The sequence below is a fragment of the Haemaphysalis longicornis genome, unplaced genomic scaffold, assembly GCF_048455015.1.
Source record: "Haemaphysalis longicornis isolate Haplotype H1 unplaced genomic scaffold, Haemaphysalis longicornis Haplotype H1 scaffold_5, whole genome shotgun sequence".
NCBI classification, from domain to species: domain Eukaryota; kingdom Metazoa; phylum Arthropoda; class Arachnida; order Ixodida; family Ixodidae; genus Haemaphysalis; species Haemaphysalis longicornis.
Genome location: NW_027526385.1, coordinates 84,676,425 through 84,702,910, shown reverse-complemented (window position 1 = coordinate 84,702,910; position 26,486 = coordinate 84,676,425).

Below are 26,486 nucleotides of genomic sequence, written 5' to 3'. Positions count from 1 at the left end.
AAAACGGGCAATGACGAACCGTGTAACGCCTTGTATTGGCACAAAAAAGGACAGTTTGCGATAGTTCCAAATGTAATCGTTAGAATAACGTAAATGGAGATAATTGGTCGAACGAAATTTTGAAAAACGAAGAAATAACAAAAAATTGCGCCACACCCTGTGTAGACTCGACGCATCGTGGGGTTGGTTCACTTGGTGTTTCCGTTGGATTGATTCTGAAATCGGGTGAAATGTGTCGGGAACGCGTATGATTATTATGTTTTATGATTATTAGTAAGTTTTATTGGCGAATCTTGGTCAATCTCTCTAAGTGGTATTCTTGGGGCTTCGCTGTCGCAAGACCTTTACTCCATCATTGTTGCTGTAAGTGGGAGCTTCTTTTCTTTTATTGCAAGTGTTAATCATTGCCCCATCATGCGTTCTATCAGTAGCATCCTTGCGTAGTTTGAATGAGTCAAGGATATAAGGCGCGTTCGTAGCATTTGATTCTGTCTCGGTTGTGTGGCGCAGTGGGAAGAGCACCGGGTACCTCGCGTTCCGCCCACAGGGTGGTGGGATCGAAACCGGGCGCCGCTAGCTATTATTTTTTTATAGTGTAGGGGGAGGTGCGGACAACGCCGTATGGAGGGACAAGGCGAGTGAATGAGATGCAGTCGCATCTAATATAAAAAAATTACGGATAATGTCAAAACGTATACCACATGGCATTTCCAGAATAATGTGATTTCACAAAAGTTACACTTGTAATCTTTGTAATAGCGTTAATGGAGATGATGGGTCGAAGAAATTTTTGAAAACGAAAAATGACAAACAATAAAATAATTCCGAGAAATGGCAAATCGTGTAACAACCTGCATTTCCGCAATAATGCAGATTTCGCGAAACTTCCGCCTGTAATCGTTATAAAAGCGTAAATGGAGATAATGGGTGGAATGACATTTTGAAAAACTGTATAATTAGGAAAATTATAAAATAACTACTGAAAATGGAAAACCCTGTAACACCTGCATTTCTACCGTAATGCAAATTTCGGAAAAGTTTCAAATGTAACCGTTGCAATAACGTAAGAAGTGATAATTGAACGGACGAAATTTGAAAACCTCAAAAATGAAAAGAATACTAAAAAAATTCCAGAAGATGTCAAAACATATACCGAAGGGCATTTCCACAAGAGTAAAGATTTCTCAAGTTTCACCGGCAATTGTTATAATAACGTAAATGGAGATAATTGGTCAAATAGAATTTCGAAAAAAAACCACAAATTTGGCTGGAAAATATCACACTGAAGACAGGCGGCATAACAATGCTATGCATTAGTAGACAATTCTCCGAATTTCTGCAGAAGTTTTTCTTCAAGAAAACAGCCACAGCGGCAAGAATTGAACCCGCGTGGGGGAACTGAGCAGCACAACTCCTTAGCCACCCAGCCACCACAGCTGGAGTCTTTCTGACGTCACTCGCAGGGAAGCAGACAGAAACCCGCTAATTTCTATGCATGTGTAAGAGCCAAAACTAATTGACGTGCTTCTTTAAATATGCCTGTGCTAAACATGAAGTTTTGGGAAAACAAAAATGAACCGGTACTTTTCGGCTTCCCTTTCATTCCCCATTGGGCATTTTTTGAGGAAATATAAGTATTTTACTTGCCAGCTTTTTCTAATATTCGGATGTATTTATCTTGCAGATAACCTTATACCTGGCTACAACAAAACGGACTGCCGTAAGTATTATCGTATTTGTTGAGTGTAGTGAACTGGAGCATGATGGCTTTGTGTTACCAAGATAAGGGGATCCCGGGTCCACACCTTTTGAAAACCATCCTACTGACAATGTTTAGGTAAAGTAATGCAACAGTGCTTTTAATTTTAAAGAATGTTACTGTTCTATTGCAATATTCGCAGGTATTTTTTGTATTAGGGTTATTATATCATGACAACTTGCAGATGATGTTTCTTATAAGATCTTGAGATGTTAGCCAAGATTAGAATACAGTCGAACACGGATATATCGAACTCCAAGGGGATCGCGAATTAGTTCGGTATATGAAAAATTCGATATAAAAAATATGGGCTCTGAGACCTCACCTATGGCGGACGATCGCTTACCGATCGTCGCATTCAAGAATAACAACTAATTCCACACTCACGACGCAACAGGACACTTTATTTCAGTGAAAAAAATCGCTCATCTTGGCCTGCTTCTTCGTCCTGGAAATGAAATTAAAGACGCTGGTCTCGATCTTCTCGATGCTGCACAACTAGAAAATTCCAGCAGCACGCTGCGCCTTCGCACACCATGCACAACACGCACGCAAAAGACGAACAGCGCGCACGTGCCACAAGAACTTTGAAGGTAACAATTCCAAGGCTCTCTGAACGGAGTCCAACAAAACGCTCGCGATGGTCATCTCCGAGAGAAACAGTGACCTCCGAAAGGTGCGGGACAACTCGCCAAACAGCAGCAACAGCAGCAAAATGCAAAAGAAGGAGGAGGCCGCCAGCGCCTTCGTTCCCTCTTCCCTTTCCGGAGACGACATCGGGGTTAGACAGACCCAGAGTGAGAGAAAGAAAAACTCTTTTTTGGCAAGCCGGGGAACGTACGCAGCCGAAAAAAAAGGACGTGCGCAGTCGGGGCATCCCTACCTCGCATTGTCATATTTTCCGGGCGTTCGGGCTTGTGTGCCTAGAGAGATTTAGCATACCGGGCTCCGTCCGCTAACGATACGGCGGCCGGTAGCGGGACCCGACTGGGCAAGCGCAAATTCGTTCCGGTAGGGGGGATTAGTTACGCGAGCCAGTCTTCGCCATGCCCGCGCATTCCTCCACATCCTCCTCAACCTCACTCGGGAGTGCAGCGACCGCCGAAGAGCACCTTCCAACTCGCGCGGCGTTCGATATACCCAATGTCGGGAAAAATACAATTCGATATAAACGTACGAATTCCTATACTTTTACACAGAATTTTCAAGGGGATAATTTATGAGTTCGATATAGACAATAATTCGATATCCCCGTGTTCGATATATCCGTGTTCGACTGCAATTCATCGTCGAGGCCTTCTTTTCAAACATTGTTGCTCTATACAGCAGCCACGCAATCAAAACTCTGAAAAACGCCTAAATAGCGATCGAGAGTACAAGGAACAGTTTTGAATGCAGTTGGCGCTGTACAGAAGCCCCTGTAAGTGTGACATTTTCTCAGTGAGATCTGCCAGAGAAATGACTGGTAATTTCTCTATAAGCTACCAACAATGTCCCTGGCACGGCGTGCAAGATTCTGTGAAATAGAGTCTGAAGGACACCACAAGGTTGTGGTAAATGGCTTAACAACTCAGTCCTCAACATCAGTGCTCCCTGCAAACGCCGGTGCATGCCAAAACCACAACTCATCGGTTGGAGCCTCGATTGGGGAAGAAAAGACACCACTACGAATGCGAAGTGCTGGCCTTAATTTCATATGCTTTGCCTCCTCTTAGGCGTAGTTTACCTGCAGGAGAGTTTGTTGCTGGGCTAGTCTACCTGCAGCCTTCCTCTTTCTATAACCATGTTGCTGAGGCGTCCGTCTCAAGTTTCAAACGGGTGAACGCTGTAGTAGCGGTTTCCTTACGGCGTGTATGACGCAATTCCTCAAACGCTATGTGAGCAGTTCTGGTGACCACTGCCGCTGAACTTAGCTCACGTCGAAGAAAATCGCACAATGAGCGTAGTTATGTAGTAGGGTTAAAAATTACTCTCGCTGGAGAAAAAGTGAGGAGTTTTTTTAAATGAGCCAAATCGATCTAAAGCGACTTTAAGAAACAAGCCGAAGTCCGTTACCGGACATAAATGCAACGCATTCAAAGCTCTTATAGGGTGGGCTTTACATCTCAGCTAGGGGAAGTTCAAGGCCACGAGTAAGTAAAAATTACCCCTTGCGAGTTTCATCGGTATTGAGGTTAAAAGTATGAGTTTGGCTCGTATTGATACACTCAAGTTGATGCCGCAATCTTATGAAAACTTTGTTTATATTCAGTTTCAAGGGTGTTGCGACGGATGCATGGCGAAAAAGACATTATCAAATGTGACAGTGCTTCAAAATAGCAGAACTATGCATGCAGATCGGGTGAGTCCTCTTGCAGAAATTGCGGCACCTTTGGAAAACTTCCGTAGGATAACTTTTTTTGGGACAACTTCCGTAGGATAACCTCTGAGAATGATGGCTTGGAGAATACGTACGTACCCCAGAAGAGCGGCGGTTCGAGGCCAAGAAGACTGGATTGGGGTGCTTGGAACCTCGTCGCAAAAGAGGGCTTGTGAATGGCAAAGTGGATAGTGCCGACAGGGCATGATTAGCTGGCCTTGGCTTCGAATGATGAACGGAGCACGGGCGTGGTACACTTGGAAGAAGACGTAGTATGGTTGTGGGCTCTACTGGGCTTGGGTGCCAAACGTTGCTCCCGTAACCTGAACGACTGTGCCTACATTGTCTTGAGATGAAGTCAAATCTTTTATGTGACACCTCATTTCTCTAACCATAACCTGGAACAGTTGGATATTTCCACGTCAAGAGCACACCCGGCCTAACAGGTCGTGCTCACAGATAGGATAGAATTTGGGAAGACGGCGTTCTAACTTCTTGACTCAGCAACCACCGGTACGCACAAACACAGTAAATAAATGTTTTACTCTACTTTTACTCTCTCTCTCGCCCTCTCTCTGAATTCACGGTGAGGAGAAAGGAAGCTGCGATCCGCGATAAGGATAACGACATGGCAAACTCGACCAAACATGTTTTACAAAGGGAGGACACAGGACACGTGCCAAAGAAGATATCTACGATTAATTCCAACTGGGCCAAAACAAATCAGCCGATTTGTAGGTGCTGCCCAGTACGTCTCCGTCGTCGGTGGTGTATACCCCTGGCGGGCCCCGCCACTGCCCTCCCCACTTTCTTCTAGTAACACCAATGTCTCCAGCGGACTGCCCATGTAACCCCTAAACATTGGCCCTACCATGGAGCATTCAAATCATGTTAGTGAGCGTGCGAAGCAAGAGGAAATGATTTCGTATTCCATAATTATGGTTGTACACCCCTTCCCATTTTAATGACGCCCAAATGAATAGATCAATAATAAGGTTGGTTACAACTCAAACATTGGAGCCTCTGCAGTCAGCACTTTACCAATAGATGGGCCATTTAGGTGAAAATATTTGTCATGAATCGTCTACTACCGAGCGAAGCATATCACTCGCAACGTCGTTAGAGAAACTAGTCCGGCAGCCATGTTGGGTGTTGTAGGATAGGCTTGTCGCCGCTCGAGGCCTATTTGATCAGGAAAACATGAGCCCGAGGTGGCGTTGCCTCGCTTCCATCGCGGGGTTGTTGCACGAGCATGTTGGGACGCGTCGCACTTCTGGTTGTACGGGTTTATGCGTCGCGTAAAATAGAGCGTAAAGCGAGTGCAGAGTCGAATAGGGAGAAAATCAGGATGGAATATGAAGAATGGGTGCTGAATGGTGACACTGCTCAACAACAAAAAAAGCAGCCAATGCGACAGGGGACGATACCAAACGCGATAACTTCGAAGCGAAGAACCTAGAACCCGATTAGGAAGTCCTCATGGAAAGCGCCGTGTATGAAACTTCTAAAGTCGGAACAAAAGAAGTGCATTGAGCTTATCCTCAAGTGGGCAAAAAAGACGCATGCTACGTAACACATGACCAACGATGCACTAACCAACTTTCAAGTAAGGTGTAAAGACGAAAGCCTGTCTTGTGATTCTTAAACCCAAAATGTTGGGTCTGTCCGAACGTCTTCGTCCGCCAGTTCAAGAATCCTGCCAAGGATAGCCTGAATTGTGGAAAGAGTAACTAATTACGGCTCAACCTTTCCAAAACTAATAAACCTGCTACCCTACTTTGCATTTGTCAACAGTTTTGAGAAAAAAGAAAACAATGCATCTTTGAGACAATGCTTCAGTACGTAAATCTTACAGGGCAGAGTTATATAAGAAAAGTAGGCAAGAACCAGATATTTGCAAGAGCACACTGAGAAAATGCACTCAAAACAACTTTTGGCTAAAAAAGACGAAAGTAGCTCCCGCTCATAACTACATTTTGCAGCGGCTTTTCAGTCCATAGTAGCGGAAAGTTTAATGGATGGCTCGTGATAAGGTGAACGTTAAAAAATGGTGTTGATTTGAGTAACCCTCCACGGCCTTCTTGGTAAAATGGGCGAATGGGCTGGAGAAGAATGTAATTGGCGGGTGGCGCCCAGAAGACAGCGTTTAGGTGTAACGAGCGGCCCAAAACTATCAGCTTTCAACGGTATTTGCGCGAAGTGGGAAGGCACACAACACAATTTTGTTAAATATGTGTGTACACTTGCCTGGAAAATCAGAAAGTACGTAACGTTCACGCACCGCGCTCAGGCTGAGTATTATAAACTAACGTGCGCACATCGGCACACACGCATGTGGGGGTAAGGTTACACTACCACGTCCAAATCCCACGTTCAGGCGATTTACATCTCCTAAATTTACAGAAGTGAAGAAGTAGCTCAAAATGGTTCACAATAAATTCTTTTTTGGCGTCTATTTTTCCTTGCACGTATATAGGTACGTATCCTGCTCAGGAAAAAAAGGAAGGTTTTAGAACTGACCGCGGATACTGAAGAAGGCAGTAAGAAATAAAAGTGATCCAACCTGACCAAATTTAAATTTACATGATTCCAAATAGCTTGAGTGTGCATGCTATTACTGATAATGCAAGATAATGCATGATAATGCATTGGATTGAGTATGCCAGACACGGGTTCTGCAAACAAAAAATTTTGGAGAGCACCAGTGCACCCAGAAAAAAAGAAAACGAAGGTTAAACTACAATAAATCATTGTTCTACCCCGTGATGTTAATGAGATTGCGAGTAATTACGATGACTTGCGGTAGAAAGACGGGGCTCGGTAGTATAAGAATAGCCGGTATATGAAAAGGGTTAACACTGTCATGACCAATCTTACATTCCAATACACTTTCATAGCGGTGCACACATTTTTCTAACATTTCCTTTCTTGGGCTTGTTTTATTGCTCAATGTCGTGCGGCTGCAACCACAAAGCTGAGCGAGCTGCGATTTCCGCGTTATTACGGCTGGTTGAATACATTAGGGCACCTAAAACTCGTGAAAATAAAGTTCCTTACCTCACTGCGTTTTGAACAGTGACGTTAATCTCAAAATAAGACGCATACATACATGCGCACACATTCATTTCGTTGTTACTTATTTGAAAATGGTGCTTGTTCATAACTGATATACCCAAGGCGCATATTCAAGTCATGAGACGTAGTAAATGCGCCATGAGCCAAAATAGAAGCTAGATCCTTTAAAAACAAAGTGCTCTGTCCTGAGAACAAGGGCACCAACTTTACCTGTGACTTCACATACGTAATCGAGGTATTAAAGAAAGCTTATCCAGCAGTGGCGGCTCCCTAGATATTTTCTTTTGACGTCGCCTATAGTCTTGTTTCGGTAATTGGAGGCAACAAACGAAAGCCCCTGCACAGAAACAATGTGTGTAACTGTAACAAAAACCTAGTTTTGTTTTATTCTATTGCTTTCATTATAATGTACCATTCCCAAGGTAACTATGTTATAGTGCTGGTTCGAGTCACGTGACTGCTTCCTTTGGTAAATCACTTTAGCTCGAAGTTTTTTTAAATTATATCATTCTTTAAATACACACGTTTTTTATTCTTTTAATGCTCCAATGAAGCAAAGTGAGCTAACAAAGGCTAGTCCTCTCGAATTGAACAAAGTTGGGTTTTCTCTTCATGAACCCTTAATATGGAGGTGAAAATATTATTTGGAATGGTGTGTAGCTTAGGTTGTGACCATATGGTAATAGCACAAACCGGGGTATTCGCTGTAAAACCACTAGGGGCGAGGCTTAACGCTTCAAGAATGCGGGAAGCTTCGGGGGATTTTGTTCTTGGACATACAAAATGCGTGGAATCTTGCTATGCAGTCTTCGCTAAAAAAAGTTGATGACTGGGCTTCCCTGCGAAGCGATGTTTAAGCGCAACCTTTGACAAAAGGTTAGAACAAGAATTGCGGCTGTACTCATTTCGTACTAGGGGATGTGTAATGGCTAAAAAACTCGTGACATTACAAATGCTGAAGTGCCAGGAGGATTGTTTATAAAAAGCTTATGTTGTCTTTTTTATTACGTTCCATTTTGGAGGCAAGTAATGCACTCGGGCAGCACAGGACCTGAGCGGATGGAGGTGAATGGCGGAGGTCTTCTCCTGCCTTATACATGAAGAGGTTGATGATTATGATGAATATTTTGCTGGGCGATCGTATTTCGTGCAGCACACACCAGAGCACCGTGCCGAATGAAAAAGTGCTAAATCAACTTACAGTTGATGGTGTCTACTTTCGGCATTTGTTTCAGAGGTCCGCAGAAACGGGAACTTCACTTACTGCATTCAGGAGATGAGAAAGTTCTCCAGGTCTGACCTCCGCTACGTGTGCGATTACAATGGCCTTGTACTTCTTGGAGGCACCACCCTGAGAGAACCGCACAACCTGTACAATCCCGTTTTGCCGAGGAACCTGAGTGACAATTATCCAAACCTTATCTGGGAAGCAGGCTTTGACAAGGAAGGGTAAGGATGCCCTCCTTTTCTTTTCTGCCGGAGGAACGACTTGCGGCCCATTTTTGACCTTCCATAGCATCCAAGAACGGTAAATTCTCATTACCAATTCTCAAAAAACGGTAAATTCTCAAGCCAAAAATGTTCTCATTTACCTTTCTCTCTGTGGGGATGTGACGTGAAAGTAACGTCACCTACGATGGCAACTTTTTGGCTCTGCTCTTAACTATAGAGCATTTTCTGAGATGGCAAAAACGTATATTCCAGCAGAAACATGACTACCTAACGTAAATTCTAACCTAGCCCGACTCAGGCATGTCAGTATGGACAAATCCAAATGGCTTACGTTGGGTCGCGTTTTTGACAACAAAATAAGGATTACCTGTACTTTGCAAAAACCTGGTAATACAAAACACCAAGACGATTAGGGTAGTGCATTTTACAGGAGGAACGTACATAATCGTGGCAATGGTGGTATTCAAAACTATCATGAGGGGGAACGGCTATAGGTATATCGTCAAAAGTTTGGCTGCTTTTGGACGATAGCCGCCAGGTTACCAGGTGCGGAGTATCGCGAGTGGAGCCTACTGTATATTGAGCAGAGAATATCCCTCAAAAGTAACTTTATGAAATGTTGTGTAAACGTGTACTTAAGATTACGTTCGTGTTCGCGAATGGTAGACCTCTGGGCTTCGCACATGCTTACGTTACTCCAGTGGCAGTGTTCAGGCCATGTACTGAATAGTAGAAGGATAATAAAGGATGGATGGACAGATCACAGTTTGCTCGAATTGGGGATGGCACATCCGGTTCTGGGTGCTTGCAAATTTCTTGCAACACCTTGGGCCTTATGTGCGCGAGCTCGGGAGTGAACAGTGGGGGCATGGAAATGCTACGCGCCCAATCTGCTTCAATCGGCTACGTAGTGCACCGCGAAAAGGGAAGGCGAAGGCGAAAAGTCTTAATGTTGAAGGCGAAAAGTGAAGGCGAAAAGTATTAATTTTGGACAACCGGTGTATCTCAACGGCGCACCAAAATACTTTTGAGATAGAAACGGGGTTTTTATTTAGGCGCAACTAAGAAACAGTGGTCTTAGTTCGTCTAACGAAGCTCGACGCTCAACTTCTCGGTTACCACAAGGTTTTAGTTAATAAAAAGGGTAGGGGAAAGGGCTGCCTTCGCATTGTGACCATTGAACTCATACACCTAGCGGACTTTAACACTGGACCCAGACGGAAAAGACGAAACATACGCTAGATCACCTTTAACGAAAGCAAGAAATACCACATGTAATTCTACTTTACATATCCACCACGTATGGATGGCGGGCTGGTAGTAGAATAAGGAATTCGTGATGTTTAACACGTTTAAACGTAGCTCTTAGAAGGGAAAGATATGTATGGTTTTGTTCAGCAAACACTACAAACACTGTATCCTATGAAAGTGAGGTTACTGGGTGACTGGACTCGGCTTGTTGGTTGCCCTGAAGCGGACGCACAGGCGGCCTAGACGAGACGCCATCTAAGACGAGGCTGATCGACAATGGGTCACCGAAGCAAGCCTGAAACTCCACATAGTCCCGTGGTACCGCACTGGACAACATCCGATCAAATGCAGCTGTGATTCCACTGGACAGAAAATTAGGCGATGTGTCATCTCAAGCTTGCCCAACATAAACTCCCGCGACTCAAAGTCATTGTGACGCTATGAATGACTTTGCCAGGCATAGTGTTGATGAGCTATCTCTAACGGTGTTGGTTACCCATGAGGGTAATCTGGCTATGCATATGGAACAAGTATAGTACGGGTATTTTGAACAATGAGAGCGCGGTTTAGAAGGGTTGTATTAGCCACCCAACTGCAGTTTTCAGCTGAAACCTTTGGTATCATACGAGCTTTCATTTTGAGATAGAAATAAAAAGGCAGGCAACAAAAAGGGTAATTGACATTACTGAATATCTCTCACAATCGCTCTTATCACAGACAGGCAAGTGAGCAGCTAAGCAAGAAGTCAAGCGAAATGACTTCAACTGGAATGAATTGGAGATGGAGATGGAGCCTGGAATGGAGATAATGTTCCTGTAAAAGCTCCTTCATCCCCTGCTTGCCAAGCAAAAATATCTTATTGTAGACTAACTGAAAATTCTTAAAACCTTTCCCCACCAGCCATTGACACAGAATTTTTTGTATATGTAATTGTGTTGCTTTAGAAAGTAAATTGTTCTGTTCTACGCACTGCATGGTGAAAAAAATGGCAGCTCACGTTTTATACCTCTCCCATTGTCGGAATTTTTAGGAAGAAGAACTCGGGGAATTGCACTGCTACTAACCTGGCCAAGATGACGCCGGAAATGCAAAGTCTCCCGTGCTCTAATCAACTTAAATATATCTGTAAGTTCTTGGAGAAAAGGGAGATTTAGTGTAGCCTGATTTGAGAGCAAGGAGAATGGCTTCAGAACGAATAAGACCACAAGAAATAACCACGGAAGGCGCTTCAGGTTCTGTGGTCGTGAATTGGAAGACTATTGTGGAAAGAACTGATTGCGTGTGAAGTCCACCTCTTCCCTTTGTATTCTACGCCCTTTTAACGCTAGCAAACATCTTCGCGTGCCTAAAGCAGATGTAGCTTTAAAATGTTCGGTGCCTCGCAAAAATTAGTTTTTTCCACGGGACTTTTTGAAGAATCACCTGTGTATAAGCTGTGCCTCAGGAGTCGCACCTTGGTCCTTACACCAAAGAGCAGAAGTGTTTGTGATTCAACAAAAACTAACATGCAAATGTCATTTTGCCAGAAGGGGTATTGCACGAGACTACGTGTTATCTTGAAGTAAAAAAAAACACTTGGTATCGACAATTCAGCTATGCGTGACGAGAGGATCAACAAACTGAGGCGGTTGGGATCTGTTATACGAAAATACTACAAGCCGTGACGCGGAGGCGTAACAAGAAAATGACAAAAATGTGCTGAAGACAAGTTCATGCATTATTCCATACGGAAGCCCTTTTACGTGCTTCATTACCCGAAGTGCTAAGAAACGCTATAGGGGCTCTGTTGTATGCTGGGGTTGCTCAGAGTCCCCGTGCGCGAAGTCTTGACGAGAAAATTGGATACCTACGTTCGTCAGGGGGCACACACGGCAAACGAAGAAACTTGCATTGGTTGAATTTTTATTCGCGCCCCGCCACTCATAGGTTACGCCAGATAGCACTATGCTGGAAGGTATTTGTTCAATGCATTCCACTGCTTTTAAAGGGTTTTAGTGGTCACTTAAGACAATACTTCCCAAAGAAATAAAATGGCCAGTAAACGTAACAATACGTAAGTGTAAGTACTGTTTCTGGCAGTGTGATATGCTATAGTAAAATAAACCAAGGGTCATCTACAGTGAATCGCGTAAATACACCCACAGAACAGATACTACGATGCACTCTTTGATTTCTATGTGTCATGAGATGAAAGATTAACAGTAAAAATATGCGAATAATAGAAACAAAGTAGACGAACTAATTACTTGCCTTTAAATAATAGCGGGAGAAGGCAAAGTAGGAAAAGAGAAAAGTTATTAGAACACAAATTCCAGTTCAGGGTGGCCTTCGTATTGCGAATTGGCGGTAGCCTCGCAGGCGCTCTTGCCAGAGACACAAGGTTAACCTGCATTAAAAGCACTGCAAAATGACACATGAACTGCTTCATGTAAGTACCAATTGTTTGAATGGTAAAGGCATCTAGAGCTTCTCACCCTACCGACAGGTAAAATAGTTCAAGCTTTTAGAATGTGGGGACTACTTTTATGATTCTCTTTCCCTGGTACCGCCGCCTCTGTAACTCTTCCTAGTTCAGATTGCTGTCACTAGAGGAGGTTTTGGAGTATCGGCACCCTTTTCTCCTATTCATCTGCGCCGCCGTCATGAGGGGAAGTTTGAATCGCGTGATATTTACTTACACTGCGACGGTTAATGGACGCAGCCATTTTGTTGTTTGTGGGGTTTAGTCGGTTAAAGCTAGTAGACTTATCATGTACTCCCTGCTCTGTGGCTGCGCGCACCTGAAGTGGTTGCGGCCCGAAATGAAAGATGACGCTTATAGCAGCATTTCAGCAGAAAAACTGTTTCCGAAGATGCCGTTTTCCAGCATCTTCTGCAGTTTTGTTCAGAAATGACCCAGGCGAAGCTAGCGGCGAGGTCGTAGAAGCGCCGATTTCACAACAGTGACTATCACCAAAATTGTTTCCATTGATAACTTGCTTTCTTAAGTGGCTGTACTCTGAGACTTTGTTGAGTGACTATGGTTTAGGCAATGAAATTTTGAATGTACAGTCCTTAACACATGTGCCTATTTCCACAGCTATCGTTATAGATATGTTTTAATTTTATGATTTCTATAATGTAGGGCATTTTGTATTTTAGTAATTTTGTAACTGGTACAACTAAAATTATCTGTTTGAAGCAAGAATTTCACAACTAATAAATGCATGGCTCAAGAGCGGCGTAAAATGTAACTTTTCAAAGTCCTCCTTTAAACTCTTATTCTTTTCTGGCGGGAGGGAACTGAGCTCTGGTGGCGATGAAAGGAAACCGCGGCAACATGGTGGCGCCACAAATATTGAGGCTGCGAGAACGGCACTTAACGCGGCAGCAGCTAGCCACAAAGGGACCGCTATTGCGAGCCTTTTCTCTTGCGGTGCGTAAAATGCCCAGCTTTGTAACTCGCAGTGTTGTTTATGATATAAAATATTATTCTACACATCCACAATTTAGCAAGGGCAAACTCACGCTTGTTTATTCTGACCAGGACAACTTTGCGCCACAGAATATAATTGACAAATAATGGCTAGCATTCTGACAAAAGCTGTCTTCATTGTGCGATTTTTATATCCTGCTTTGAATGTCAGAACACAAATTTGTTGGCTCATTCAACCGTGTTTGAGTTTTCTGTTGTTTATTTCTGCCAATGATGTTAATTTACACCATTTCAGCGATTGAGCGCTGCTTCAAAGTCTCAAGTATATATTTTTTCGTTGATGCAATGTGCAGTTTAGGGTTGGTCTACATTCGCCAGATTTGCATTCCTACGTATGGCATTTTTGCCGGATTTTTTTGTTTTCGCATTATTCTTTTCCTGGGAGATGTTTAGTATGCATATTCTTGATATCGCCGGCTTTTTTGGAATTTTTTTACACAAGACCTATTTACCCCGAGTGTTCCGCATTCATCGCACGAAGAAACATCGAAGCTTAAAATAAAACTTGGTTAGGAAGGTACTGAGAATCCAATTCAGGACTTTTACGGCGAGAAACCGCCAACATGGGCACTGGGCCACCCCAAAACTGCAAAGGGTTCGGGGTTAGCAGAGGCGACAAACAATAAGATGGGTAGCCAATTAAAAAAAAATTTGGTGTTGCAAGCAGTGCGTAACACCTACAAGTAAAGAAGTCCAGAGAAGGATTTTCACACGTAATAAAGTCAAATGGGTAAATTTTTAAGAAAAAAAAATAACAAAAAAGTTATGCACATTTAGCGTCGAATAGCCAATCCGTCTGCCTTCCAAAGCCGCATGATTACGAGAGTGCAAAGCAATTACACACAAGTGTTTGGTAGGTAAGAAATAAATAATAAAAGTACGAAAAAAGGGGTAAAGTAGCCCCGATAATTAGGCTCAGTTGAAAACAATTAAAACACACCGACGTATGAGACAAAAAAAGCCAGTAGAAAAATATTTCCTGCGGCCGCACTCTAACCTGGATCGTCGTGTTATGAAACCGGTTCTATGCGATTTTGTACCTGGCGTGATCTCCCGCGTGCTCTTTTCCTTGCCAGTTCAGGTGCGTTCCTGCCGGAAGTAGATAGCAGAGACACGCGTTCAACAGAAGTAAAACAATATCAGCCTTCAGGTGTGGTGAAGATACCGACATAAAAAAAACCAACTGCTTTTAGCTGTGTCTGTTTTGCACATACGTGCGCAGTCTGTCGCCGAATGTACACGTTATCCGGTAAAGCATCGTAAGAGGTACGTTGGTATTTCTCGTCCTTGTTAATAACGCGATTTTCTATGGAGTTTTTGTGAGATGAATTCCGCGAAAAGATTTGCGGGCCATAAGCTATTCTTTATTCTCGGAGCTGATGTGGTGCTCCTGAAGAAAGTTTGATCCAGGCATACAGTTTTACTTAGAGCGAAAAAATGGCAGTAGAAAGAAGTGTAAAACCTTTATTTTTTTAACTACATACATACACCTCATTGTGGAAACGTGGATGTTAGAGAGAGGTATATTTTTGCCGTGGGGCGTTAAGGTTCCCTGTGTAAAAAACGGAAACATATTGAACACAAATTTATCTACAGAAAATACGCCTGTTTTATTTTGGCATGTCTTGCAAGGTGCACGAAAAAAAGCTCAGAATTGCGGCACGTGAATTTCGCTTTCTTACTGTCCAATTTCGTGTTTTACCATTCGCCTTTTTTGGGGGTAGGGGTGGTAATGTGCATATCGAATAGCAGAAAGCTGTTAGAAACTCAGATGTCATTGCAGTGTAAGCGCAACTGAGTAGCAGGAAACGTGGAAACTGTGTGAAGTGCTTTTTTGTACCTTTCTCAAACAGAAAGCACGAGAAAGAAAAACACGCACAAAAAACTGGCACGCTTTAACTGTTGGTTACAAATTCTGCACTTTTAAGTCAAAAAAGCTTATTCATAACAGAGACCACTTGATTTTTGTATGCCAGCTTAAAAAGAACTTCGTGCAGTTTACCCATGTGTACTCCAGGCTAGTTTGCCCACAGACTCCCCATTGAAAACTGAGTTTGTAATGTCAGTCTACTTTTTATAAGGTGTGTCAACCCCTTGCCAAAAAAACGTTCCAAGTTAGAACATCAAATCCGTCATCAAGGAAGCAAATTCAACGTTCCGCAATTGGAAGGTCTTTTTAGAGCGTTTCAAGAAGTCCCAAAGTGAAAATGGCATCCAGATGTGAATGAAGCCGTGCTCGATATTTTCCGTTTTTAACACCATGAACACTCCAACCCACGGCATAAAATAAACCACTGGTTAACCTCCACGTTTCTATCAAATGGGTATTATATATAGTTAAAATACACAACTTTTACACCTCCCGGCATTAAGCGTCTCCGCACTCAGAGTTCAACGTTATCTCATCAGCCCACTTTACACAAGGCGTAGTACTTCTTCTCGGAATAAACAATCGCTTTGGTGCGATGACAATGTTTCAAAAACCACAGTTGACACAAAACCTATAGAAAACCGCGTAATTAAAAAACGACAAGACAAACCAACTTCCCTCATAAACTGGCCGACCCAATAACGTGTACCATCCTCTGACATAAATCACCAGTTGGACAAAGCACTCCATACCCTAAAATGCAAAAAGGAGCGATATATGAGTCACCCTGATTCTCTAAGAGACAAAAACGCTATAAACAAGATGCTGTAAAAAAGACAAGGGAGATACTTACATGCCCGTTGAAGTTTTCTAAAGGAAATTATTACCAGTCCTAACCTAAGTTGACTGCCTTGCAATGACGGCGGAGATGCGGTGAAAAGTTGTAACATTTAGTCGAGAACGAAACAGATCCTGCCAGAGATACGAAATTTTCGCCAATAGAAATACAATACACGAGTGTTCTCAGAGTAAAGGCAGCCGGTGTACGACCGCCCAACTTTCCCGTCGGCGCCCGCAAGGCCGGGGCTCTTTCGCTTCAATAGTTTGAAATGTTTCAGTAATTCCTTAATGACACTCCGAAATAAGAGGTGCAGTTTATTTGACGGGGAAATGCTATTGAAATTATGTGGGCTTCCGACAAATGGAAGCGCCATTGTCTTACAAACTTTTCAAAACGGTTCACTGTGCCACTAGTCATATAGAGTATTCGTGTGTAATGCTCAGTGAAATAAAACGGCTTTCTGGAATATTAGAAACAAAGCAACTTCATCGGCGTTATGCCGTTACTTTCGCTTCGCAAGATTCTAAGCACATTCTTTACACAAGAGGACTCTCGATGATTTCTGTACGCCAGTGCTTAAGGCAAAGCGCAAACAGGAGTAAGGAAGTGCACAGCGCGACGCACATATGCATGCAAGTCCACCTGGATAGGTGAAGTGCCCATAATAACCAATTTAATTACATTCGTGGCAGGCCAATTTTACCCCATCTAGGATTCTTTGCTCCACTCTGATGTGTTCTAGTATTTGAAAGGTACAGCACGACACACCTTGTAGAACTCGTTCTTAAAATGTATCTGCAATGCGAGAGCCTGTTCAGAATGTTTGCCACCTATTTTGAAGATACTTTGTGCCACCTGCATGTTAATGTAGATGCTTGGTCCCCTGATTCCACATGTTTGATGCAGGCCATCGAGTGTCTTCAGAGCACATTGGAACCACTTTGCCAAACTTTTACGAATACATTGTAGTCTTTGTCAGATAATGTGAATTTCCCGCAGTGCGTTACTTTAGCAAGCACTTCTGGGTTAGCTTTCTTAGGAAAGAAAAGCCTGTCGGCTTTCGAGAAAGTGGGGGGGAGTGCCCCTTTTTGGAAAGATTCTCTGAAGATATTGTGCAGGACATGTGTCGAGCGAAATTTACATTTTTGTGAAAGGCCGATGTTAGCCTATCAGTGCCTATGAGACATACAAATTCTTCCTATAGGAACTCATTGAGATAGGGAAGCAGCTTAACAAGGACGCTTCGAATTTGTTTCGAAGAGGGGATGTTGTCGAATAGGCTGTAGTAATATTTTGGAAAACCCTCTTGAATATTACAGGGCTCCTGCAGCTCAACAACATCAAATAGGAGAAGTAATAAATGTTTATTTCACGAGTGCCCCTTTTGCAGTTAGGGCACGCGCCAGGTGGGGGTGTACCTAGTCCGGGATGCCCTGGTCTTGGCTGGCAGTATAGGCCCTCTTTACCAGTATGCTCTGGTTCCCACGGTCCGGACTTTTCAGACAGGCCATTCACTCTTCGTGAGAGGGGACACGGAGCAAGAAATATTCAGGTGGCGCAATAGGGTTTGCTCCTGCGGCGCGATAAAGTCACGGCGCTGGGCATGGCTCCGACGTGCCCTGTGTCGCGAGGCGGCAAAGGAACGAATAAGTTCGCAGGCTCAAGGTCAGTCGATGGATAGGCGGTACCCGTTAAGGGCAGACGACGCCGACTTCACGCGACTGGAATTTCATTGGAATCGGTTTGCGGCGGGAAAGCTCTTCGCGTTCCAAACATTTTTGTCGTTACACGAAAGGGCTTTGATTATTTAATAACGCAAAACCTACAGTTGAGAAGCTAGGTATGATTAGTTCCAGTGAATAATGGTTCTTATCCTCTATGCCATTCGTTTATATTTAGACTGCCCTAACTTCCACGCCCTGACTCCTATAGTTGCAGGCATCGATTATGATCATTGCTGTTAACAGCGACCACCTGGGGTTGTATCGCTTCAGGTGTCTGACGATTCGGGGGCCGCTGTCAACAAGAAAGTATTCTTGCTCCGTGGACGCTGGTAACAAAAAGTGCGGGCTATGCACGACGCCTACTGCTTTGTCCTGTGCGTCAATTTCCGAACATACCGAATCATTCTTTTCTTTTTTGCTGCTGCTGCTGCTGTCTAACTAAAGACTGCGAGAAGGCAGGGAGTTTTCCAGAACGTCCCGATTCATCATGTAACACCCGGCTTTTCGAAGTCTGCAATATAACAGCCCTAACTCATTAATAATTCTTTTGGCAATGGCTCCACACTTTCATTTCGGAAGCTCGTGTTTCATGCCAGAAATTCAAGTACCAACCTAAAGATAATGAACACGCGCAGCCGAAAAACACGCAAGGAAGGGCTGAGCATACAATTGTTTTTTAATGTACGGATGCAGTCTACAAAGAATGAACGAAAAATATTTACGTTTCGTTCTTGTTCCGTGGTGCAATAGTAAGCAACAGAAAAGTAACAAAAAAGGAACCATGCTTTAAAAACTTCGCAAAACCGCATTTTCCAGCCCAACCCACAGTCAATTGCTAGCCTCGACGTCTTCTTCTGCTGGGATGATTTGTTCTTGTTTCGTGCTTCACTTGCGCAGTGCTGCCTCATGCGCATTTCCACGTAGTAGTGAAGGATTTTTGCTACCGCGTCATTTTGTGCTTACGGCACGAGAACGTTAGATCGAAATTTTTCAGGACATGATCAACGGTTCGCCAGAAGACGTCGTAGTTATCCATGTTCTTAGAGAAGAAGTCTTCCGCACAACAAATCAGGTCATACAGCCGTGTATTGGGATGAGTCAAACCCTCTCGTGATTTGTGTAGTGTTAGGGATGCTTGCGGTAATTTTGGTGCCACGGAAGAAAGTGACTACCTGCAGAGTTCACAGGGCAGCATCGTTTTGATCCTCCATGAGAGAAACCCTGTGATATAATACAGAACTGCGTCCGCGACTTCGGCAGTGGTTTCTTTATCCTCGACAGTGCTATCCCAGTCTCCTGTGTCGATAAGGCCATATAACTTCTTTTCTTCAGTTCGAGATGTGAAGGGTCACTACCAGCTTCAGCTTTCTAAAAATTTTCGAGAATTCTCGGAGGTCAAGGGCTGACTTTTCTTCAACCACTTGACAGTTTCCGTATTTGGGTGGTTTTAGCAGGCTGTAGACGGAAAGCATGCGGTACAACTGTAGGAGTATTGGCACGTCCGGATAGTCGTTGTCACACGCTGCTTGTCTTGCTATTCCAAAGAATGGGGATCTGTTTGAATTGCGCCGTCAGGACGTACATAAAATTGCACTTGCCTAACGGATAATCTGTTAGCTTGAGAGTTGAAAGCATTGTGAAACGAAGGCCTTCCTCAGTTGTTTGAGTGAGAATACTTTCTTTCATAATGGCGCCCGTCTGGAGTTATCGTTCCCAGCCAAGCCACTGCACTGAGTTTTTGATCACAGTGAGATCAAGGCTGCTGTTTCGCACTCCTTGTGCTAGATGCCGTCGGTTCATAGCATCAAAAAGGTCGTTCATCCTTTCCGTGAAAGCTATCGATCCCACGGCATTAGGGGAATTTATAACTTTTTGGTCAGCGTAGAATTTGAGACCCGAAAACATGGACCGGCTGAAGACTTGCGTTGCCAGTTTTACGCACATGAGCTCCATTTTGTACGGGTAAATGTGGTGTTGCGCAATTTTTGGGCAAACTTTCAAGGCCCCAGCGTTATTGCAGTTTACCTATACACAGCCCTGTACAAAGACCACTTCACCCACTGGCCATTCACCTTGATAAGGCGCTGCTTAAGTAGTCTATTCCTGATGCACTCCAATAGATGTGGCACATCTGAAAAGACGAATACCTTGCTCTCGCCAATTAGGGGTGTTTAAAAAAATTCTTGGCCTTACCGAGTTTGCTGCTGACGCCCAGATGCGTCCACATTTTTGTATTAGTTGCCGCTCCATCACAGAGAATGCCATCAACTTGTGCGCCAGCGTTTTCGAGCATGACAATCGCTTGCAGAACCAACTGGCTTATTACTGTGGCTTTCGTTGCTCCCGTTGATGCAAATACACCAATCGGTTGCGCATAACTGTCCCCAAATGGGCAAAACATAAAGACTAGCGCATGATTTGCAAGCTCGGAGCATTGCTGATCTTTCGCGTCCTAGTCCACGAGACCCATGTAGGTTAGTGTTTTGGAGTTGACACTGTTCCGCTCTCTTACAAGTATTTGGTCAAACAGAAGCATGTCATGTCTCTCGAAGCCAGTTTTCGAGCCCAGCTTGGTTTTTAACGCTTCAAAAAAATCGGCATAAAAACCACCTTGCCTTTCAACCATGGCGACATACTTTCTGAGTGTTTTCACGCAAGGCAGGGGGAAAATGTTATTGTCGTGCAGAAATCTGTAGCCGGAGGATGTTCGAATGTCTAGAAGTAGGCACATTACCAACCAGTCTTGATTGTAACGCATTCCTTATTGCGGCACAGTTTTAGCAGCTTTACACATTCCTTTAGGAGCATACTGTGCGTCTCTGGAAAGCATGCATTTTGCATGAACTCGTCCAAGCTGTTCTCATTCACTTCCTTCAGCTGCTCTTTGCATTTGACTAGGTCAGCTTCGAGTGCTTTCTTCCTCTCTAAAAGTCTTTTCTTCGAGCGGTAGCAGGCAGTCGCAAAGCATAAATTTCGCAAAGCATAACCTTCGCAGTCGCAAAGCGCAAAGCAAAGCATAACCTTCGCAGTCGCAAAGCGGCAGTCGCAAAGCATAAATCATAATTTTTTTGCTGGACTCAAGAAAAGTCGTACTCGTGTCTGCTTCTTGCACTTTTTATTTCGACATTTGTGGACCAGTAATGTGTTGGACAACGTCTTACACGCACTGCATAATCTTCTAGGCCATCAAGGAGAATGGAACATCTTCTATGCCGCCAAAATCCAGTTGCATCGACGGAGCCGCATATGAGTGTGATCCCAGGAAATGTTTCCTGTGCCAGACCACCGTGAAACACAGAATTCTTGTGGAAAGTCTCGAGCATTTGCGTAAGGTCAATAGCATGCTGGGTACCTGTGGAAACGTTCACTACCATGCTGTTGAACTCGCTCTGTAGGGCGTACTCCGTCACAGTTACGCTCCTTTTGCAAACAGTGAATTCCACACTTTTGTTTACAAACAACGGGATCGTTGGGGATGGCTTCTTTATCTCTACAAAGCAGATGCTGACTGCTACTTTTACGATGTCTTGTCGACTCCAAGCAACGCCAGGCACTACGATTTTTTGTTCGCCTACTAACCTATCTAAGAAGCAAATCTCAGGTGACTGCAATTTCGGAGTCACGATTTGCGTATGCACGTCAGCGACACCAGAAGTAACGGCGCGGAGTCTGTCATTCGTTTCTTAAAAATCAAACTGCGCGCAAATTAACGAGGACGTGAACACACTGAAGACACCACAAGCGCAGACTCACAACTGGTTTATTGTTACAAAATTCGAACATTAAATACCCAGGCGCCCCACATACGTCACATTCTCAGCGCTATCGGCTGCACACACAAATAAAAAACTCAGAAGCACACGAATGACAGATAATTCCGCGACGATAACACCATCACACATGAAATATCCTCCCCCTCTTCACCACGCATGCCCTGAAGAGGCTTCAAATTCATGTTTAGTGCCCATCTATGTAGGCGACTTCGCGACTAAGCAAGGCAATAGATGGGTGACTAATACAATCTGAACCAGCTTTTAAAATGTGTCTGGCCTCGACAATTTCTCTTGTCTGCTGATTCTTATGCCTAAATAAAATGGTTGTGCGCTCAAACACAGGGGTACATTCAGGGGTACATTCAGGAACGCATGCGCGGCAATGGGAAGACATGTGGCTGAGGTCCCGTTTTTCTTTCGAATAGTTATGTTCCTTAAGTCTTGTATTTAAACAACGCCCGGTTTGGCCAATGTATACCTTGCCGCATACAAGTGGTATGGAATAAACAACCCCCGTGGCACATTGGACGAACTTCTTTTTGTGATTAATACCACATGCTCCTTGACGTTTTCCTGCCCTTTTGTTCACTTTTGGGCAGATCTTACTTAACTTATTAGGAGCTGAAAACACTATTTTTACGTCATACCGCCCGGCCACTCGTTTTATACCGTGTGACATCTTGTGAACATAGGGCACCACGGCAAAGTTTTTTCGGCTTTTCTTTTGGTGGTATGGCCTCCCTATCCAACTTTACCCACTTTACCAGTTTTTCACTTGCTCTAGAAATAACATGATCAGGGTACCCGGATTTTTTTAGCTTCTCCACCTGCTGTAAGACACTTTCGGGCATTGAATGCTCACACGATTTTGAAATGGCCGACTTCAAGCAGGAGAGTGCAATACCCTGCTTCACCACTTTCGAGTGCGCCGACTCAAAGCTTAAAAGGGCTTTTACAGACCTGGGAGCGTACGCGTAGCACATGTGCCCTTCTCCGAAAGTCATCCTTAAATCCAAAAACTGGAGCACTCTATCTCTAGGTAATTCAAAGGTAAATCGAAGACCCTGACCGCACTCTTTGAAAACCTTTAGTACGTCGGGGCAAATTCTGCAGGAGGGCCTGTCTACCACCACCAGAAAATCATCCACATACCGGAACACTTTTACAACAAGCCCCTCCAGCTTCTCATTCAGACACCTATCCACACCTCCCAAAAAGATATTACTGAGAACAGGGGCCACTCGGGACCCTATGCACACGCCACTCCTCTGAATAAATGCTCCTCCTTCCCACTCGACCACAGTGGAGGCCAGGTAGAAGGACAACAGTTCTAAAAAGGAATTAAGGGTCATCCCGCACCTACCAATGAATGCACACTCGTCGTTGTCCTGTGTTATGCATTTCTTTACACTGCTCATTAATGCGTCATGCGGCATAGAGTAATAAAGGTCCTCCACATCAATGCTGAACGCATCAAGGCTTCCATTGTCAAGTTCCCCCATACTCTTGACGACCTCTGCTGAGTTGGGGACCATGTACGGGTCATTGATATGTAAAGTGTCTAGAAGTTTCATAAGAAACACCAAAAGAAAAGCCGAAAAACTTTGCCGTGGTGCCCTATGTTCACAAGATGTCACACGGTATAAAACGAGTGGCCGGGCGGTATGACGTAAAAATAGTGTTTTCAGCTCCTAATAAGTTAAGTAAGATCTGCCCAAAAGTGAACAAAAGGGCAGGAAAACGTCAAGGAGCATGTGGTATTAATCACAAAAAGAAGTTCGTCCAATGTGCCACGGGGGTTGTTTATTCCATACCACTTGTATGCGGCAAGGTATACATTGGCCAAACCGGGCGTTGTTTAAATACAAGATTTAAGGAACATAACTATTCGAAAGAAAAACGGGACCTCAGCCACATGTCTTCCCATTGCCGCGCATGCGTTCCTGAATGTACCCCTGAATGTACCCCTGTGTTTGAGCGCACAACCATTTTATTTAGGCATAAGAATCAGCAGACAAGAGAAATTGTCGAGGCCAGACACATTTTAAAAGTTGGGGCCCTATTCTCGACTGCACAAATTGCCGGCATTTCGCCCATGTTTTTTTGCGTAAGCACGACGTAAGCAATCAGTGACGTGCTGCACCTATAGCTATGACGTCATGCAGTGTATTTTGACGAGTCACTCATAAAGATCGCTACCAAGGTATCAAATATTGCGCAAGAAAGATATAAAAACACTTGGCATGTACTATAAAAATTAAGACGGTAGCTGAGGCTGACAAGAAAAACACATTTCTGGAGGTCAAATTTGGCGCCAACACTACAAGGCGATCGAGTAACGTTGATCCAAAAGCGAGCGAAAGGCGGATGTCGAGCTAAAGAACATCACACAATTTTTTTACCGTATCTATTTATTTCTTTCAATCGCTTTTATTAACATAGCTGGGCTCTCTGCTTCAATGCAAGCTTTGTTGCGTTATCACCTTCCCTGCCGCCACCGCCGCCACGCCATCGTCTGCTGCTATGTTACAAGTTTATGGCGTGATCACAGAAAAAGACGGCCGCGACCATCGCTTCTATGACACATAAGAGCAGCGAAACGCTACACGCTTGATAACCGCGGAGCGCACCGATGTCGCCGATTCACTCATTCGTCAAGCTCGACTGCAATCAGCGCTGTAATGAACTAAATAGTCACTTTTCATTGTCATTTTTCTCTTGAGTTCGATCATGTGACCCAACAGCTTACTAGGACAAGTATGGACAAATGCCATGCATTGGGTTCTCTTTGTCATGGAGAGGCTTGTACTGCCCTCTTATGTTGCGGTTACGCCAAACAAATAATTTTTATTTCATTGCCAAACATAAAAGCAAAATACTGCATGTTATTTGTATGTTCCATGATCGCTGACTTTGAAGCAGTTGAAACTATATTTTGTTTCGGTAGGAAACATGCTTTAAACAGCGCGCATGCGAAACTGCGCCTGCTGCAAATTGCCGCACATTTCGCGGCGCCGTAAGCCGGGGCAATATTGTGCCCTATTTTGCGACAAAAACAGCAGCCATTTTCAAGCTGCTACGTAGCATTACGTCACTTTTACGCAGGCTGAAGTTGCCAATGCATGACGTAATCGTTCCCGCCAACTGTTTAAATTACGTCACGCCTTCTCAGCCAATCACAGAGGGGGTGTGTATTACAAGCAGTATTGTTGTTGAATAGCAAAGACAGGCTTACGTTGTCATGTCCGCTGCATTTAGTCTGGTTTTTCATTGCCGGCCAAGAATTATGCGCCTTTAGTAACGAGAAATAAGGCAAACTTTAGAACTGGTGTCCGTAGACGACATGAAACGTCAAAATGACGACAGCACACACAACCGCTTTGTCAACCGGAAGCACGTGACCACAATTGAAAGCCAATCAGAAAATACTTCCGGAAAATTGCCTGAATTGCCGGCAATTTGTGCAGTCGAGAATAGGGCCCTTGGTTCAGATTGTATTAGTCACCCATCTATTGCCTTGCTTAGTCGCGAAGTCGCCTACATAGATGGGCACTAAACATGAATTTGAAGCCTCTTCAGGGCATGCGTGGTGAAGAGGGGGAGGATATTTCATGTGTGATGGTGTTATCGTCGCGGAATTATCTGTCATTCGTGTGCTTCTGAGTTTTTTATTTGTGTGTGCAGCCGATAGCGCTGAGAATGTGACGTATGTGGGGCGCCTGGGTATTTAATGTTCGAATTTTGTAACAATAAACCAGTTGTGAGTCTGCGCTTGTGGTGTCTTCAGTGTGTTCACGTCCTCGTTAATTTGCGCGCAGTTTGATTTTTAAGATGCGTCAATACCAACTCGCCCAACTTTCGACTCTTTTACTGTCATTCGTTCTAACAGCGCAGATGCCGCTGCTTGTTTCCTCACAGTTCGGAGCACTGGTGCTAGCGCTGCCGACCGCGGGCTCATGAACAACGTATGAGGTGACACGACACACCGCCTCATTGTCCTCACCGTCTCCAGTAGTGTGCATATTGGCATCAACAAGCAAGGTTTCCGTCATGGCATGCTTCTCGCACGTCACGACGGGGCGAGTTGGCTTTCTCTTTTTGCGAACAGAAGAAAAGTAGTTGGGACAGTTCGGAAATATTGACGGCACGGCCTCTGGTGACAGAAATGGCCGTTGAGGTTTGTCTACGAGGACTTCGCCACCAAGCTCGCCGTAATACTGCCGCCTCTCTATTTCTGTCTTTGAGAAGTGCTTTTGGCAAACATAGTCATGAGACGTAAGCTCCCGACCTTTCTGGGAATAGCACGATCCCACACTTCCAATCGCACTGGGTCACTGGGAACTTTAAAGCTAATTACGTTATCTTTGCAGGATGCGTAGGCACTGTTGCAGTTCGGCACGACACATTTCCGCCCCTTCTTCAGGAAGAAGGGATGGAAAACACTTGCCTTCGCGCAACATGAAAAGCGCGCGCAAATCTGAGAAGGCCGCGAGAGGCGAGAGCGGCGAGAGTGAACCACTCGTGGCGAGAAAGCGGCGTCGGCAGTCGACGTCTGCTCCAGAATTCCTTCTAGTACTTCGTTTCAAGCACGGTACGGCATGTAACTGGGGCAGTATTTGTTAACTGCTGCTAAAATGTCCAGAACATCTAATTATTTATTTTACAGAAAGAAATCTAGCAATTTTTAGAATATATCGATGATATTGCAACGTGGTTGCAGAGCCAATGACTCGAACGATGGTAAAGGATGAGGTACCATTTATTTTTAGAATTTAAAATGCGGCTATAACAGCGCGCGCTGGGACCCACCCACTTCTTCTTCATCCTCGTCGTTTTCAGTGATGAGCCATGGCAGTATGGGGAATTGGCCGCCTAGGTGTCCCGTGATATTACCCCCCGGTCGAGGG